Source organism: Podarcis tiliguerta, assembly GCF_965153285.1.
Source record: "Podarcis tiliguerta genome assembly, chromosome: 2".
NCBI classification, from domain to species: Eukaryota; Metazoa; Chordata; class Lepidosauria; order Squamata; family Lacertidae; genus Podarcis; species Podarcis tiliguerta.
The window spans coordinates 15,092,420-15,109,669 of NC_139535.1; the positions used below are offsets into that span (position 1 = coordinate 15,092,420).

General features: G+C 45.0%; 1 protein-coding gene and 1 long non-coding RNA gene across 2 annotated transcripts in view; one reads left to right on the plus strand and one right to left on the minus strand.

Moving 5' to 3' along the window:
• LOC310670884 (C-type lectin domain family 2 member D-like) overlaps positions 1 to 17,250 on the plus strand; it is a 291,130-nt gene that overhangs the window by 221,327 nt on the left and 52,553 nt on the right. The gene's annotated exons all lie outside the window — the stretch shown is intronic.
• LOC310671021 lies at positions 8,711 to 17,084 on the minus strand. The gene is made up of 4 exons (XR_014507676.1): positions 16,707 to 17,084; positions 13,577 to 13,687; positions 11,573 to 11,671; positions 8,711 to 9,390 (listed from the first exon to the last, which is right to left on the minus strand). It is a non-coding gene; the product is annotated as an uncharacterized lncRNA (long non-coding RNA).

A 17,250-nucleotide genomic window follows, 5' to 3' on the forward strand; every position in this document is an offset into this window, starting at 1 on the left:
CACACACACACACACACAAAAATGGACCCCGATTCCTTGCCTTTTGGCATTTGGCATTCAGAGCTGCACCCCCTCAAGTGTTGGGAATTCCATTCCTCCCATGCTGCAGATGTGTGGCATTGTTACATTTCACATGTCTGTTTACATTCCAGCCCTGATTATTGGAGTCTTGTGAGCGGAAAGGGAGATACGCTGTTTCCGCTCTGTATAGCTATTGCATTTGCAGTTCTCTCTCTGAGGACGAAAGACAGAGAGAGAAGCCATGATTTCTTTCTTCTGTTACGTTTGATTTAATTTGCAATAAATTGGGACGCGGGTGGCACTGTGGTCTAAACCACTGAGCCTCTTGGGCTTGCCGATCAGAAGGTCGGCGGTTCGAATCCCCGCGACAGGGTGAGCTCCCGTTGCTTGGTCCTGCTCCTGCCAACCTAGCAGTTTGAAAGCACGCGAAAAAAGTGCAAGTAGATAAATAGGTACTACACAGGTGGGAAGGTAAACGGTGTTTCCATGCGCTGCTCTGGTTTGTCAGAAGCGGCTTAGACATGCTGGCCACATGACCCGGGAAAACTGTCTGCGGATAAACACCGGCTCCCTCGGCCTGTAAAGTGAGATGAGCGCCACAACCCCAGAGTCGCCTGCAACTAGACTTAACTGTCAGGGGTCCTTTACCTTTTTTTAGTTACTACTCAAGGCTGAGCTTCTGTTTGGACTCTGCTAGTCGTGTGCTCATGTCCTGGGATATGGGTCACATCAGTGTGACGGGAGACCGGAGTGATGAATCCCGGGTGACGCTGCGTTTGGGGGGCACCGGCCTCCACGTTATCACCCAACATCAAGCACAGCTAATCGATGCTGATAAACCATCCCTGCATAATTTTGTCTAAGCCTCTTTTGAAGCCACCCAAACCGATGGCCGACCTCTACACCTTGCGGGAGTCGATTCCATATGAAGGGAGTGAGTGCGTGTATCTCTTAAGCTGGTTAAACAAGTTTGGCTGAAGAACTCCAGCAATGCTATTATTTTCTGATAGTATCTTAGGCTAGTTAAACTTGTTAGGCAAGGATGGCCCCTAGTTAGAATGGCCACGTAGCGTATATGGAGAGAATGGACACGTAGTAATTCACTATCTGAGCATGCGTAGGAATGTAAGGGTGCCTTCCTCCCCCCATGCTCCAAGAAGGTGGAGTGTGCAGGTGGCTGTATGTGATTGGTGTAAAGGGGGGGGGCAGGAGGAGGGATTGAGGGTGATAAAAGCTGAATGCTCCTTTGTTTCAATGCGCCAGTCTTGGGAAACAATTTCACTGGTGCCCTTCTGCGCAGATGAAAATAAAAACCTTTCTCTCTGAAGAAGCTGGTCCCTGGTGCCTTTGTCTCCTCCGGGGTAGGGAGTGCGTGCTAATGGGCTCAGGCCCTGGATCCCCTTGGTAAATAGGGCTTCACATATACAGTGGTACCTCGGGTTAAGTACTTAATTCGTTCCGGAGGTCCGTTCTTAACCTGAAACTGTTCTTATCCTGAAGCACCACTTTAGCTAATGGGGCTTCCTGCTGCTGCAACGCTGCCAGAGCACAATTTCTGTTCTCAGCCTGAAGCAAAGTTCTTAAGCCTAGGACCCTTGTACCTACAGGACCGCCTCTCCCTGTATGCCCCATGGAGGACCTTAAGGTCCATAAATAGTAACACCCTACTGGTCCCGGGCCCTAAGGAAGTTAGGTTAGCTTCAACCAGAGCCAGGACCTTTTCAACACTGGCTCCAGCCTGGTGGAACGCTCTGCCTCATGAGGCCAGGGCCCTGCGGGATCTGATTTCTTTCCGCAGGGCCTGTAAGACAGAGCTGTTCCACCTGGCCTTTGGCTTGGAGCCAATTTGATTCCCTCCCCCTCTTTCTTTTTCCTTTTTCCTTTCTCCTCCTGTGATGAGGCTGCACTTTAATATTTTAATGTTTCAATATTTTAATTGTATTTTAATCTTGTTTTCAAGTTGTATTCATTCAACTTGTTTTTATTATTGCTTGTTAGCCGCCCTGAGCCCGGCCTTGGCTGGGGAGGGCGGGGTATAAATAAAAATTATTATTATGATTATTATTAACCTGAGGTACTATTTCTGGGTTATTTCTGGGTCTGTAACCTGAAGCGTATGTAACCTGAAGTGTATGTAACCCGAGGTGCCACTGTACAACGCATGAAAAGCATTTCCTTTCGGGGAATCCAGCCTTTGAGAACCTGAATGAGCAGCGAATGCTCAATGCGCTTCTGTATATCTCAGCTGGACTCTTCTGAACCAGCCAAGCAGGTAACAAGGGTGGGGCTTTCCTGGCAGCAGGTGCTGAGCAAGTGCAAAGAGGTAAGTGCCCCAAATGCCTTGGGGAAGGGCTGTGGCTCACTGGTAGGGCACCCGCTTTGCACGCAGAAGGTCCCAGGTTTCATTCCTAGCATCTCTAGGTCGGGTTGGAGAGTCAGCACTGAGCTAAATGAGCCAATGGTCTGGCTCTGTGTTAATCAACTTACTATGTCCCTATATGATTCGTGGAAAATCAAGGTTGAGAATTCGGGCCTGGCATTCACAGGCTGCTTGTTTGGTTTCGCCTTTCTATTCAAATGACGGGAGAAGCCTTTAGGTTGCTTCAAGTGTGTGGGTGCACTCCAGGTATCTATTAAAGATGCAGGCCACAAAGAGAAATGGAAAACCTAATAATAATAATAATAATAATAATAATAATAATAATAATAATAATAATTTATTATTTATACCCCGCCCATCTGGCTGGGTATCCCCAGCCACTCTGGGCGGCTTCCAACAAAACACTAAAATACAATAACCTATTAAACATTAAAAGCTTCCCTAAACAGGGCTGCCTGCAGATGTCTTCTAAAAGTTTGGTAGTTACAATGGTGCCTCGCAAGACGAAATTAATTCGTTCTGCGAGTTTTTTCGTCTTGCGAAGCACCACTGTGCATTGACGGTTTCCCATAGGAATGCATTGGCGGTTTTTTAAAAAAGGCGCAAGACGTTTTCGTCTTGTGAAGCAAGCCCATAGGGAAATCCGTCTTGCGAAGCAACTCAGAAAATGAAAAACTCTTTTGCCCTGCGAGTTTTTCGTCTTGCGAGGCATTCGTCTTGCGAGGTACCACTGTATTTTCGTCTTTGACATCTGGTGGGAGGGCATTCCACAGGGCGGGCGCCACTACCGAGAAGGCCCTCTGCCTGGTTCCCTGTAGCTTTGCTTCTCTTAGTGAGGGAACCGCCAGAAGGCCCTCGGCGCTGGAACTCAGTGTCCGGGCAGAACGATGGGGTTGGAAACGCTCTTATTGGCTCCCTGCTCCAACCTGTTATGTTGGCATACTTTAAAACTGACCTTTTTGCCTCTTTGTGGAAGCTCTCTAGCTCTGGTAGCTTGCAGGGGTGCCAACTTGCCCTCAGGATTGTGGGTGCCCGGCCCCCCAACATGCAGGCATGGGTGTGTGACATTGCATGTTTGTGTTGCAGTGGCTGCTGCCAGCTCCTCTTCCTCCTCATCACTGCAGCCAGCGAGGCACCCTTTTCCATGGGGCTCTCAGACTTGAGCCCCCCCCCCAAAAAAGGTTGCCTTGCTCGGTGGTTGTGGAGGGCGGAGCTGAGCTGCTTCTCTCTCAGAGGCAACGCTGTTGCTTGCTGGCTTTTCTCATTGACTTTGTGGGTGCCCAGTCCCCACAATTATTGTGGGTGCCCAAGCACTCACAGCCCCCTGGAGTTGGCTCCTATGGTAGCTTGCAGTGGTGAAGATTACACAATTCACTTGGCAGGTGCCTAAGTCTGCACACACACACACACACACAGGCCAAGGTGAAGGTACAAAACAGACCAAACAGAAGTGTGGGGTGAAAGAGGCCACACCTTTATTGTCTAGAATAATGTAAATGGGGTTGGCATGGCAATGGAGCTTTAATAATAATTATTATTATTATTATTATTATTATTATTATTATTATTATTATTATTATTTGTATACAGCACAATACTCGCAGGTCTCAGGGTGGCTCACAACATAAAATCACAGTAAAAATGCATAATAAAAACTTCAAAAGAGCAACCCAAGGGTGGTTATTATTATTATAAATTACAAATTATTATTAATAATAATTAAATTTGTATGCCAACCTTCATTCATAGATTTCAGGGCTGTTCATGCTGCCTGAGTTGTTGTTGCCATGAATATTTGCTTACATATGGTAACCATCACTGTTGTTATCCAAGTGATCCTGTATGATTCATCCATTCAGAAATCCCTATCTGGAAATTCTACCTGCTTCAGTCAGTTAGCATCCAAAACATTTACTCAGGATAATTAACAACAGGGTGGAGAGCAAAGGAAAATCCCATCTGTGCAACTCCACAAGATTTCCTGAATTAAATGAAATTGGATTTTTCTAGCAGGGTGTAGACACGGGAAAGAAATCAGTGAGTTTTTATTTAGGTCATTCAAGTATTCTAAGATAAATGAACACAGTGTGGATGCATAGTCATCTGCTCTAGTCCCACATAGGATTCCATGCCATTTGAACACTGCTCCTATTATGTGGAAGCAGGGCTTTTTTTCCAGGGGGAACTCACAGGAACTCAGTTCCGGCACCTCTCAGGTGGGCACCATTGCCATTCTAAGAGAATGAGGGAGATGTTTATGGAGAGTTCTGTTGCCTCTTAACTGTGGAAGCCTACAGGGAAGCAACTAATGAGCATCTAAAGGTGGAGACAACTTCATATATATATATATTTCAAATTTACATTTTGGAATATTTGTTTAAACAACCTTAAATCAATGACTTCCCTTCTTCTCTTTCCGTGGTTCAGTTTGCATGCCATACATCCCTGCATATTCTACATCAGCTAAACCATTCAGTATTCCATTGTTACATCCATCAAAACTTATTTACACCGTTGAATTTATCTTAATGCTGCCAGTGTTTTTAAGTGTACACAATTTTCACCCATATATTCAATAGGCATATGTTCTTCTCATTCTCTTCCATAGCTGTCAACTTTTCCCTTTTCTATTTAGAATAAGGGAATTTCCCTTAAAAAGGGGGAAACGTTGGCAGCTATGTTCTCCGCTTCTATATGTTAAATCTGAAAGCTGCGCGTATTCCATCAGTTTAAGTTGCCATTCTTCTTTGGTTCGAACCTCACTCATTTTCCATTTTGGGGCTAACGAAACACGGGCCGCAGTGGTGGCATACATAAATAAACTTTTTTTGACACCTGGGAATTTCTGCCTGAATTATCCCTAACAGAAAGGACTCTGGGGTTTTTTTGGGTGGAGCAGGCCAGGAGCACTGTCCCACCTCCCAGTAATTTCATGCACCATTTGGGCAGATGAGATTTATGTTTATTTATGTTGCAACATTTACCACCCACCTCTTTGGAGAGCCAGTGTGGTGTAGTGGTTAAGAGCGGTGGACTCGTAATCTGGTTAACCAGGTTCGCATCTCCGCTCCTCCACATGCAGCTGCTGGGTGACCTTGGGCCAGTCACACTTCTCTGAAGTCTCACAGCCCCACTCACCTCACAGAGTGTTTGTTGTGGGGGAGGAAGGGAAAGGAGATTGTCAGCCGCTTTGAGACTCCTTCGGGTAGTGATAAAGCGGGATATCAAATCCAAACTCTTCTTTGCCCGACAACAGCCCCGCCTTCAAATATGGTCATTATTAAATGAAAACTTATACACACTAATAAGATACTTTTCGAAGATGACTTATGAAGGCTGTTGGGGTGAAGGGATGCACCAGTGTTGGGGAAATGTCCTTTTCCTAGGACCTCAGAGCAGACCCAGGAAGTAGGCGATGCCACCCTGAAGAACAGATTCCTTTACAAGGGCGGAGGAAACACTGTGTGGCACTTGCAGGCTTGCACACATAGCGGGAGCATCACCCTGGTTATTCATCACACAGAGAAGAAGAAAAATGGCATTGCAACTTGTTTATTTATTTCATAAAATGTATACACCACTTGACTGTAAGGAGAAACTTCAGTGCAATTTACAAAGAGTTGTTCAGAGGGGCTTCTGGGGCTCAGATTTTTCTGAACAGGTTGTTTCTGAATATAAGGAACTTGCAAGTTTTCCAAGCTCCCGGAAAAGGAAGATTGTAGTCGGAAACATGCAGAGTCTACGTAACAGCCTTGTCTCAGTAAATGCTGGAAGCTGCCCTCATATTTCTGTATGTTCTCCATGGTGCTTTCCCCTCTGCCTGCACAGCGCTAGCAAAGCTGCCAGGTCCACAGAGTGACCATTTGTGGACGGAGGTTTGTGCTTTCTAGACTCTCTGTGCTATTTTTAAAAAACTGTTTTCTTTTTTCTTTTTTAAGTCCTTTCGCTCACTTTCAGCCATTTTGCTTTGGGATTCAAGTCTGCTTCTTTCCTCATAGCGGGGACCTTGGGACGTGTTTGTGGTTTGCAAGGAGATCTTATGACAGCGCTGGGGATTCTAGAAACCTCTGGCTTCTATTTCTTTCCTTGGAAGTCAAACCAGTTGGAGCTTTTCAAGTCACCGTTGAGATCAGACATGGCTGGGAGGAACTGGCTTTTCATCGAGTCATTCTGCATTTCGTCAAGCGGCTATGGGGAATTCCCCATCTTCTGACCTCATCCCATCCCCCAGGAAATGATAACAAGTCAACTGCCTTACTGGGTTATTAGGAATCTAAATTAGATGAGGATTACAAGGAATTTTGCGTACTGCAATGTATAAACAACAAAGGTGGACTCCAGTTTGTACTCTTGTGCAGAAATAGGGAGCCCATGCCCCTCAGCTGTAGCTGAACTTAATAATAATAATAATAATAATAATAATAATAATAATAATAATAATAATACAGGCAGCCCTGTATCAGGAGGATTAAACACTTGATGTTTTTATTATGTTTTTAGATATGCCGTAAGTCGCCCAGAATGGCTGGGGAAACCCAGCCAGATGGGCAAGGTATAAATACAACAACTATTATTATTATTATTACCCCACCCATCTGACTGGGTTGCCCCAGCCACTCTGGACAGCTTCAACTCCCTGACCATTGGCCAAGTGCCACCTCAGGGCTGATAAAGGGGGCCCACTTATGCCTTATCAAAAATGAGGAAATGTGTCACCAGACAAAGAGGATACTGATTTGCATAAAATTGCATATAGGTGCAAGTTTAGAAATTTAAATTGAGAAGGTAGGTTAAAAAGGTAAAAGACCCCGGTACTAAGGTTAACAGGTTTTTTTCAATGAATCCGGGGCCACTTTTCAACTTCAATGGATTTTCTATGGGGACTGATTTGTAAATCTCAGGACTGTCCCCGTGAAACGGGGATGTCTGGTAACCTTACCCTGGACGGTTAAGTCCAGTCAAAGGCAACTATGGGGTCGTGGCGCTCATCTCGCTTTCAGGCCAAGGGAGCTGGCGTTTGTCCACAGACAGCTTTCTGGGTTATGTGGCCAGCAGGACTAAACCGCTTCTGGCACAACAGGACACCATGACGGAAGCCAGAGCACATGGAAACACCCTTTACCTTCCTGCCACAGTGGTACCTATTTATCTACTTGCACTGGTGTGCTTTTGAACTGCTAGGTTGACAGAAGCTGGGACAGAGCAACGGGAGCTCACCCCGTTGTGGGGATTTGAACCGCCAGCCTTCTGATCAGGAAGCCCAAGAGGCTCAGTGGCTTAGACCACAGTGCTACCTGCTCCCATATTAAATTGAGAAGCATTACACCTTGCCCTTAGGGGGAAGACTGGGAGCAGGCGATCCATGTCCCTGCTCAATCTGCTGTGCAGGTGAGGACTCTGTTGATAGGCTACTTCCTTCTTAGGGCTCTTTCTTCTTGGAACAGTCAGCCCTTCAAACAGGGGACATCTTCAAATAGAAGCCTGTCTTCCATAGGCTGATAGGACTTGGAGCCCAACACTTTATGAGGGGCTACAGGCACCCCACCCCTGATCTAGCATCATTTGCTAGTCATGTATGGAAGCTCACTAGAGCCTTCATACACTTCCTGCTCCCTGTTTGGAGAAGCACTTAGCAGGTCACTAAGCATACCTGGCAGGTTGCGAACACTGTGGAGGCCTGGTGTTGGCACTGGACATGAGTAAGCCTAGCATCTGGGGCCTAGATGGCTTTCAAAGTCATCAAGTAGCTCAAACATTTTGCAGCTTGGCCAGTATTCTGTGCAACTGTATGTTGGGATAAAAACCAGGCATTTATTCAGAATGTCAAACAGAACTTCAAATAGTACATTTTCTGTGTGGGTCTAGTAGACAGAGGAGGGCAACCAAAATGGTCAAAGGCCTGGAAACGATGCCTTATGAGGAACGGCTAAGGGAGCTGGGCATGTTTAGCCTGGAGAAGAGGAGGTTAAGGGGTGATATGATAGCCATGTTCAAATATATAAAAGGATGTCACATAGAGGAGGGAGAAAGGTTGTTTTCTGCTGCTCCAGAGAAGCGGACACGGAGCAATGGATCCAAACTACAAGAAAGAAGATTCCACCTAAACATTAGGAAGAACTTCCTGACAGTAAGAGCTGTTTGACAGTGGAATTTGCTGCCAAGGAGTGTGGTGGAGTCTCCTTCTTTGGAGGTCTTTAAGCAGAGGCTTGACAACCATATGTCAGGAGTGCTCTGATGGTGTTTCCTGCTTGGCAGGGGGTTGGACTCGATGGCCCTTGTGGTCTCTTCCAACTCTATGATTCTAAGATAAGTAAAGTAGCCGTGCCATGAGTGATACCTCCTTAGTATTTATGAGTCTGTGGTTGAGTGGCTGGGCCATAAAGTATATTCTTGTATGAGAGCCTTCCAGAGCTATAGAGTCTGGTTTCAGACCCTAGAAGAACAGCATTGGGGTGCTCCTTTGTCTCATGGATGGACTGTGAGCTCCCCATTCCACCCATAAATCAAGAACCAGGCATGGACCTTTTCCCCAGAGAATTTCGCTTTCGGAAAGGTAAAGAGATGGGCATCAGTATCACCGTCAAAAAATCCTACCAGGCCCTCCGAGTAGTCCAGGGAAACACGGATCCTACTTGGGTGATGGCATAAGGACAAATTCGTCCTAGGATTGTCAGTAATTGACTGGTACTGCCCATCAATACGCTGTACCCCCCAGTAGCCCCCCTCTGGTGCAAGGAAAATTTTCCCATTTCTGTTTGCATCCTCCCCCACAATTCCCACACCCCACCAATTGCCCCCTTCCACCACTTCCACTTCCCAGCAAAATTTCCCCGAGTTGATGCCCTGGTGGCTTAGGACGCTCGCCATCACGTCATATCTCAAGGGACCGGCAGGCACATTTTGCTTCATGCCTCTCCATTTCACACTCTTCAGATCTTCTGATACGTAGAGCTGGGGATGAGCTGTGCTTGGATCCAGAGTCAGATTTGCTGTGAAGAAAAGAGCAGAGAGAGGGAAAGGAGTCATAACCCATTGAACATTGGCTTGTTTTTATCAGCCATTTAAGAAATAATAAATATTATTAGCAGCCCTCCAGTTAGAGGTCAACATGAATTTACATTTATCACTTTTAAGCTGGTGGGGGAGGAAACCCACTTTATTAACAGTCCTGGAAGCAGGTAATAATCAGGTAATAATTAATTCAGATTTTTATGAAAGTGATACTAGGTTCTCTAATATAAAATAAAAGTGGGACATGCAACCATCTGTTTCAGTGTGCAGATGTCCTGTTCTGGGTTGCAATCAGCCAGTCAGTATTCTGTGTCCACTGAGCAAGCAGTCCTGGAATTACGTATAAGCTAAACAAGCTATCGCTTAGGGCCCCACTTTCTTGGGGGCCCCAAAGAAATTTAAAGGAAAAAACAACTGGATGTACATTTCCAAAATATAAGATAAAAAAATAAAACCTACATACAGAAACTGTGTTTCGAGTTGTGTAGGCCCCATATTGGGTCCATAAATTACCATATAGCATATATTCAACACAAAAAACAGTGACAATTTGTTGTTGACAAAGGACAGCTGGACATATAAAGGGCCCCATTACCTTCAGTAGCTTAGGGCCTCATCAAACCTAAATCCGGCCCTGCTCAGGTCTCATTATTTTATTTTTTGTTGCCCTACTTGGAGTTCCCCCAAGCCTGCTGATACTTCCATTTTGTGCATGGATGGTTTTGTGACATTATGGTATACATTTGGAGTATGTTATTAGCCTAAAGGATGGTTAATGGCTGTAGTTTATAACTACAGCCATACAGCCAACAGTCATACAGAGAACATATAGTGGGGCGGGGTGGGCGGGGCTTCAATAGTAAAACATTAGGCTTCAAATAACTTGATTGGTTCTCTCCCCACCCCCTAAGCTTTGAACTCCAGGAGGTCTGACTACTACAACTACCAATGTTAAGACTAGGGGCTTGTCCACACTGGAATGCTCCTGAATGAAAGAGGGTAGCCTTTTCAGGAAGTCTATTTCAGGTTCACTTAGTTTCTCATTTTCCTAATCATGTTCTGCAAAATCAGTCTGCAAAATTTCTTAAAAACGAAACAAGACAAGTCATCGTGAAAATTCAAAAGTGAATTTCTCCTAACATACGTATAGTTTTGTGTGCAATTTTGCCTATTCAACACAACTTTGCAAAGTGATTCTCCCTAATATAACACATTTTTCTATTTGTTTGCTAATGTATGCATTTTTAGACACATAACTTTGCAGGAAAACTGCATTGCAAACGTCAGAGAAATGTAAATTTTTAAGGACGGCTGTATTTTGGTTTGCATATTGCTTTGGAAAGTTTGCCTTTGAATCCAAACAGAATTCAATTTCTCCTTCATTTCCGAGTGGTGACCAAAACTTTGAACCTGCTTTTTAAAATAATTTTTATTCTGTCATCATGGGCAGCTGCCTCCTCTGCCCTAAATGTTATGAATCTCTCTATGCCTTCCCCGCTTCATCCCAATTTGGATTTTGCCCAGAATGCTCTCTCCAACCCAGGGGAATCCAAAACAGGTAGAAAGAAGACCACTCCTACCTTACACATCTAGGGGATACTAATTTCTAATGTTAAGCGGCAATTCAGGGCTGATCCACATTGCCATTTGCCCTGCTGCTTTCTCCCAGGAAAACCTGTGGTTTAGCACAAAATCAGAACTAACGGCAACTGGGTTTTCTGCAGGTTGCCCTTTGTTCTGATTTAGCACTAAAGAGTGGAGGGAGGCAGCAGGGCAGAGGCAGAACCCTGGCAGACCCATGGGACACACAGAAAACTACGTGTTTTCTAGGCAAAGGGCAAGTTGTAGTGTGAGTGAGCCCTCAGTCACCGGAGGAAAGCACCTGTAAGAAAAAGCAGAGGGACAAGCCTTGCTTTACTACCAACTTTGAGACTCAGGCTTCCATTCTCTGCAGACTTATCTGGTAAGCAATGCTGAACACAGTGGGACTTTTTGAGTAACTATGCATGACGTTTTGAGTAACTATGCATGAACTTGCATTGTCAGTGACTTTCAGTAAGTCATGAGGCTACTTTGGGTTCAGTTTAACTTCCACATTTTGTAGAGCTTTTAAACCAACAACAAAGAGGAGCAAATATGTAGTTCAGGGCTGGGGGTTACCTGTTGTGCGCGTCTTATCCGAACTGCAAGGGACACATCTTTTCAGGCAACTCCGGATCTGGTTGTGTGGAGGTTTGCTGGCAAAAAGGTCCTGGGAAGCTTAGAAAATAGTTTGACTTGAAGAATTCCCATCTGTTTACAAAGTTTGCGATTTGTTCTCATTGAGAGAGCATTGTCGAAAACTCATTACTGACTGAATCTGTATTTATTGTTTTTTCTCCTTCTCCTTAATCCTCTATTATTTTATTCACATAATATGCATTGTTTGCAACAAAGAACTCCAAAATAAACAGAGAACTCCAAAATAAAATCATATGTAACAAAACCATAAGTCTCGTGTTTTCATTTACACTGACCTCCTCTCTGATACCTTTGCTTGATATTTCTTGCTGCTTTCCTTAGAGAATCTTTATAAAATTAGAAGAAGAGTTTGGATTTGATATCCCACCTTTCACTCCCCTTCAGGAGTCTCAAAGCGGCTAACATTCTCCTTTCCCTTCCTCCCCCACAACAAACACTCTATGAGGTGAGTGGGGCTGAGAGACTTCAAAGAAGTGTGACTGGCCCAAGGTCACGCAGCAGCTGCATGTGGAGGAGCGGGGATGCGAACCCGGTTCCCCAGATTACGAAACTACCGCTCTTAACCACTACACCACACTGGCTCTCAATTAAATCTCTTAAATCCTATTCCAGTCTTTAGCAATTTCAATTAATCCCTTCACCTCCCTCCCCCACAGCCCAGTACTTCCCTCCACCCGCCTGCGATCTTCTTTACCTACTATTATTTTTGTTATTGTTGAGTTACTCACTTTATTTGTTATGCCATCCTCAATATATTATTATCCTATCTCCTTGTGCCTTTTAAACTTTTGCGTTGTATTTACTGTGGGTGCTTTGAGTTAGAAGGTAGAAGAGACAATCCCTCAACATTTAACAGTACAAAAATTCAACACTAAGGGCTGTACCCAATGTTAGTCAAACTCAGAGTAGATTTTTGAAATTAATGCACGTGATTAGCTAAGTTCCATTAATTTCAATGGGTCTCCTCTGATTAGAACTCAGTTGGAGACAACCCTAAATTTGATTGGCTTTCCTGCTTATGAGGGGATTAGGGATAAGTTTGCTCCATTTCACCTTTACTGACATTCAATCATACTGTTGTATGTGGATGATAACAAAGGAATGAAGAAAGAAAGAAAAATCTGAATTTCGATTTAGTATGCATTTCCCCTGAAGCAGGCAATTGCTTTTCAAGCATTCCCCTATAAAATATGCATTATAATAGTAAGGTAAAAGGTAAAGGACCCCTGGATGGTTAAATCCAGTCAAAGGCAACTATGGGGTCGTGGAGCTCATCTCGCTTTCAGGCCGAGGGAGCCGGCGTTGTCCACAAACAGCTTTCCGGGTCATGTGGCCAGCAGGACTGAACTGCTTCTGGCGCAACGGGACAGCGTGACGGACGCCAAAGTGCACAGAAACACCTTTTACCTTCCCGCCACAGCGGTACCTATTTATCTACTTGCACTGGCGTGCTTTCGAACTGCTAGGTTGGCAGGAGCTGGGACAGAGCAACGGGAGCTCACCCTGTCGCGGGGATTCGAACCTCTGACCTTCTGATTGGCAAGCCCAAGAGGCTCAGTGGTTTAGACCACAGCGCCACCCACGTCCTATATAACACAGAGATGCACTGCATAATCCAATTTGAGCCACATAATTGCACCGGGGGGAAATGGATGTGGAACCTTCTGCATTGCTTCAGACATTGATGGGTTAGGAAACAGGCAGCACCATGGGTGGTGGTGAGGAAACTGACAACCCCAGAACACTTTAGGTATCTGGGGGATGGGAAGAATATTATTTTTGCTCCAAAACAAAACTTCCTTTTATTAATATTGGGGAAAAGCAAGGGAGAGGGGCTTGGTTCCATGTCACATATATTGTGTATTCATTGCATGCCCCCCCTCCAAAAAAATCCCACCCCACACATAAACCTGAAAGCCTTACCTGGAATCTTTTTACCTGGAAGACTAAGAAAAATAAGAACAAGGACCAGAGCAACATTCCCTGCCAGAGCAATGCTGAAAGCGACTTTCCACCAGACATTCGAGGAAGAACCTGTAACATTGAAGTTAGAGACGAAGTCCAGCATTAGTTGCCTCGCATGAAAAGTGAGCTGAAAGTGGGGTAAAGATAAAGGTAAAGGGACCCCTGACCATTAGGTCCAGTCGTGGCCGACTCTGGGGTTGCGGTGCTCATCTCGCTTTATTGGCTGAGGGAGCCAGTGTACAGCTTCCGGGTCATGTGGCCAGCATGACTAAGCCACTTCTGGCGAACCAGAGCAGCGCACAGAAACGCCATTTACCTTCCCACCAGAGTGGTACCTATTTATCTACTTGAACTTTGATGTGCTTTCAAACTGCTAGGTTGGCAGGAGCAGGGACAGAGCAACGGGAGCTCACCCCGTCACGGGGATTTGAACCGCCGACCTTCTGATCGCCGACCTTCTGATCAGCAATTCCTAGGCTCTGTTGTTTAACCCACAGCACCACCCGCGTCCCATGGGGTGGAGATGGTTATTTGTCATCTGTGAAGTTGGGAGGGAGACAATTTTCTGCTGCTTTTGGAGGGTAGGAATATATCACTGCTCCCTTGCATTTAAAACTTTTTTTAAAAAATGAGATTCCAATGAAACATCAGGAACAACTTTCTGACAGTAAGAGCTGTTCAACAGTGGAACGGACTCACTCTGGAGGTTGTGGAACCTCCTTCAATGGAGGCTTTTGAGCAGAGGTTGGATAGCCATCTGTCATGGATGCTTTAGCTGAGAGTCCTGCATGGCAGGGAGTTAGTCTAGAGTACCCTCAGGGTCCCTTTCAGCTCCACAATTCTACGAAATGTTTAAATTTTGGTTTTGCAAAGCACCCAGATCGCTACACTGCTAGACGGGCTGTTTATACATTTAACAAACAAGCGTATTGTCAGGGAACTGCCATTGGAGCAGGAGGCGGAGAGGAGGCTCCCGGACGATGGTGGAGAGGGTCCTAGTAGAAGGAGGGATAGCCCATCCGCTGGGGAAGGTAATCAGCGTAACAACAGTGGAGAAGGGGAGGAGTTGGAGGAATCGGAGAGGTGGCTCCAGGACTCTTCGCAGGAGACCAGCGGAGAGGGCACGAGTGCTCCGTTGCCCACACTCACCTTGCGCAGAAAACTTTCGCGCAGGCAACGGGGGAGGAGACTGGGCGTCAAACAGCTTCTATGCTGGAAGCGGTTTAAGAAACGCCCACTGACGGATTCTGCCAGCGACTGAGGCAGCCACGGAACTTGAGGCTGTCCTGACAGAAAGGGTTCAACCATGCAACCTAGCCAGGAGTAAAGGCAACTTACGCACGAGCAATCCCTAGAACCATTACACGTATCAAACAAGCGGATGTTGACCCTGACATGCTCTTTGCCACCCATGTGGTCTGATGGGAGGAAGTGCTCCATAATCAGGAAGTAGCAAAAGATGGAAAGCAGTAGTTTTGACACCCACCCGCAACTTCCCCCAACAAGGGTATTTTCCTGAAGACATAAGGAAATTAAGCTGTGTGCTATTATATATTTTAAAAGCATATGAGGTGTAAACTAGACATTTCCCCCACTCTTCAGTTGCTACATTATTAAGAACCAATTACTCAAGAACTCCTACTTTGAAGAGTTGTGCAAGCTGGCACAAGTTACCGTATTTTTTGCTCTATAAGACTCACTTTTTCCATCCTAAAAAGTAAGGGGAAATGTGCGTCTTATGGAGTGAATGCAGGCTGCGCAGATATCCCAGAAGCCAGAACAGCAAGAGGGATTGCTGCTTTTACTGTGCAGCGATCCCTCTTGCTGCTCTGGCTTCTGGGATTCAGAATATTTTTTTTCTTGTTTTCCTCCTCCAAAAACTAGGTGCGTCTTATGGTCTAGTGCGTCTTATAGAGCGAAAAATACGGTGCTTGGGGGATAAGCCCCATTGATTTGAGACCCTTGTTGAAAACAGTGAAACAATCATTTCATTCGGTGGGACTGAGTCATGAATCATTTGAGGTGGAAATGGAAATTTCCAAATGAGCAAGTGATAAGTATATCTCAGAAAGACATCTCTCACACAAGTGGCAGCAAAGGTTGATCTACTTCAGGGGTAGCCAATGAGATGCCATCCAGATGTTATTGGACTACAATGCTCATCATCCCTGACTACTGATGATGCTGGCTGGGGCTCATGGGAATTGTAGTCCAGCAACAACTGATGGACAGCTCCAATTTCTTATTAAATTGCCCCCAAAGATGCAGAAACCCCACCAAAGTCAACATTCTATTATCCACAGAAACCTTATTTGCATGCAGACTGGTTTCCCTTTAAGAAAAAACAAAAATAAAGGAGGAAGAAGTTAAAGAAGCAATGATTAAATAGTCAAAGGACTTTGGTTATACCATTCAGATGAATGTGTGGGAAAATTATGGACTAAAGACCTCAAGTATAAAAGGGGAAAACTGGATGTACATTTCCAAAATATATGATAAAAAACAAATAAAATAAAACCTACATACAGCAACAGTGTTTTGTGTTTTCTAAAAAGTAAAGGTAAAGGACCCCTGACAGTTAAGTCCAGTCACAGACGACTCTGGGGTTGCGGCGTATAGCATATATTCAACACAACAAACAGCGACAATTTGTTATTGACAAAGGACAGCTGGACATATAAAGGGCCCCATTACCTTCAGTAGCTTAGGGCCTCATCAAACCTAAATCTGGCCTTGTGACACCACCTCATTGGAAGAAAGCTGTGCTCTAAATGCAACAAACCAACAAATAAATCCCATTGAAACCAAGAGAACTAGTTAGTCACAGTTAAAGCCCTGTTGTAAATACCATTTTTTTTTGCTAGATGAGATGAAGACACACTCAAAACGTTGCCACACACACATATCAAATGCAAAGCACATTCCACATTTTAACATTTAAGAGGTGTGTGTGTGAATCCAATGGAAGAAGTTCGTAACAACACTTCCTAAATCTTGTTTACAGGTGATGGTGAAGTTACTGCAACCGCTGCCCTGCTTTTTGCTTTATTTGTAAAGGTAAACTGAGAGATTTCCCCCCAAACAATACCTTTGGTGCACTTGGGAAGTGGTGTGGTGCGCTGTTGCTGGCTTTTCGGATCTATTTGCATATATCCATCTTCATCTTCCATCTTTCCAAGCCCTTGTTAGCTGCCAGCACAACCCTCTTTAAATAAGGAATTGGCAGTTCCTCAAGGTTCAGAAAACAGCTGGCCTGTGCAATTATGGAAAGTTACACAACCAGGCTTGCGGTTTACCAGTTTCCTTCAGCTGGAGTCTGACAAGTTTATTTCTTCATTAAAACTTCCTGTGGGCATCGGACGTCTCTGGGCCCAAATCTGGCCTGCAGGTTCCATCTGCTTCTCCTTCCTGATCTGCTCTGGTGGAGCAGGAATCGAAGTGTGCATCACAGCAGTTGGGGAAGAAGTCAGATGACTGGATTGGGAAAGGATCTGGAGGGAGGGAGAAGCTGGGATACCTGTACTTCCTGCTACCGATACAGAACACATGTTCAAGTTGTGAACATGCAACACGGCACTGTTGGTGACGGAATAGTCCTTGATCATGTCAGCTGCTGTACTTCCTTTTGGATA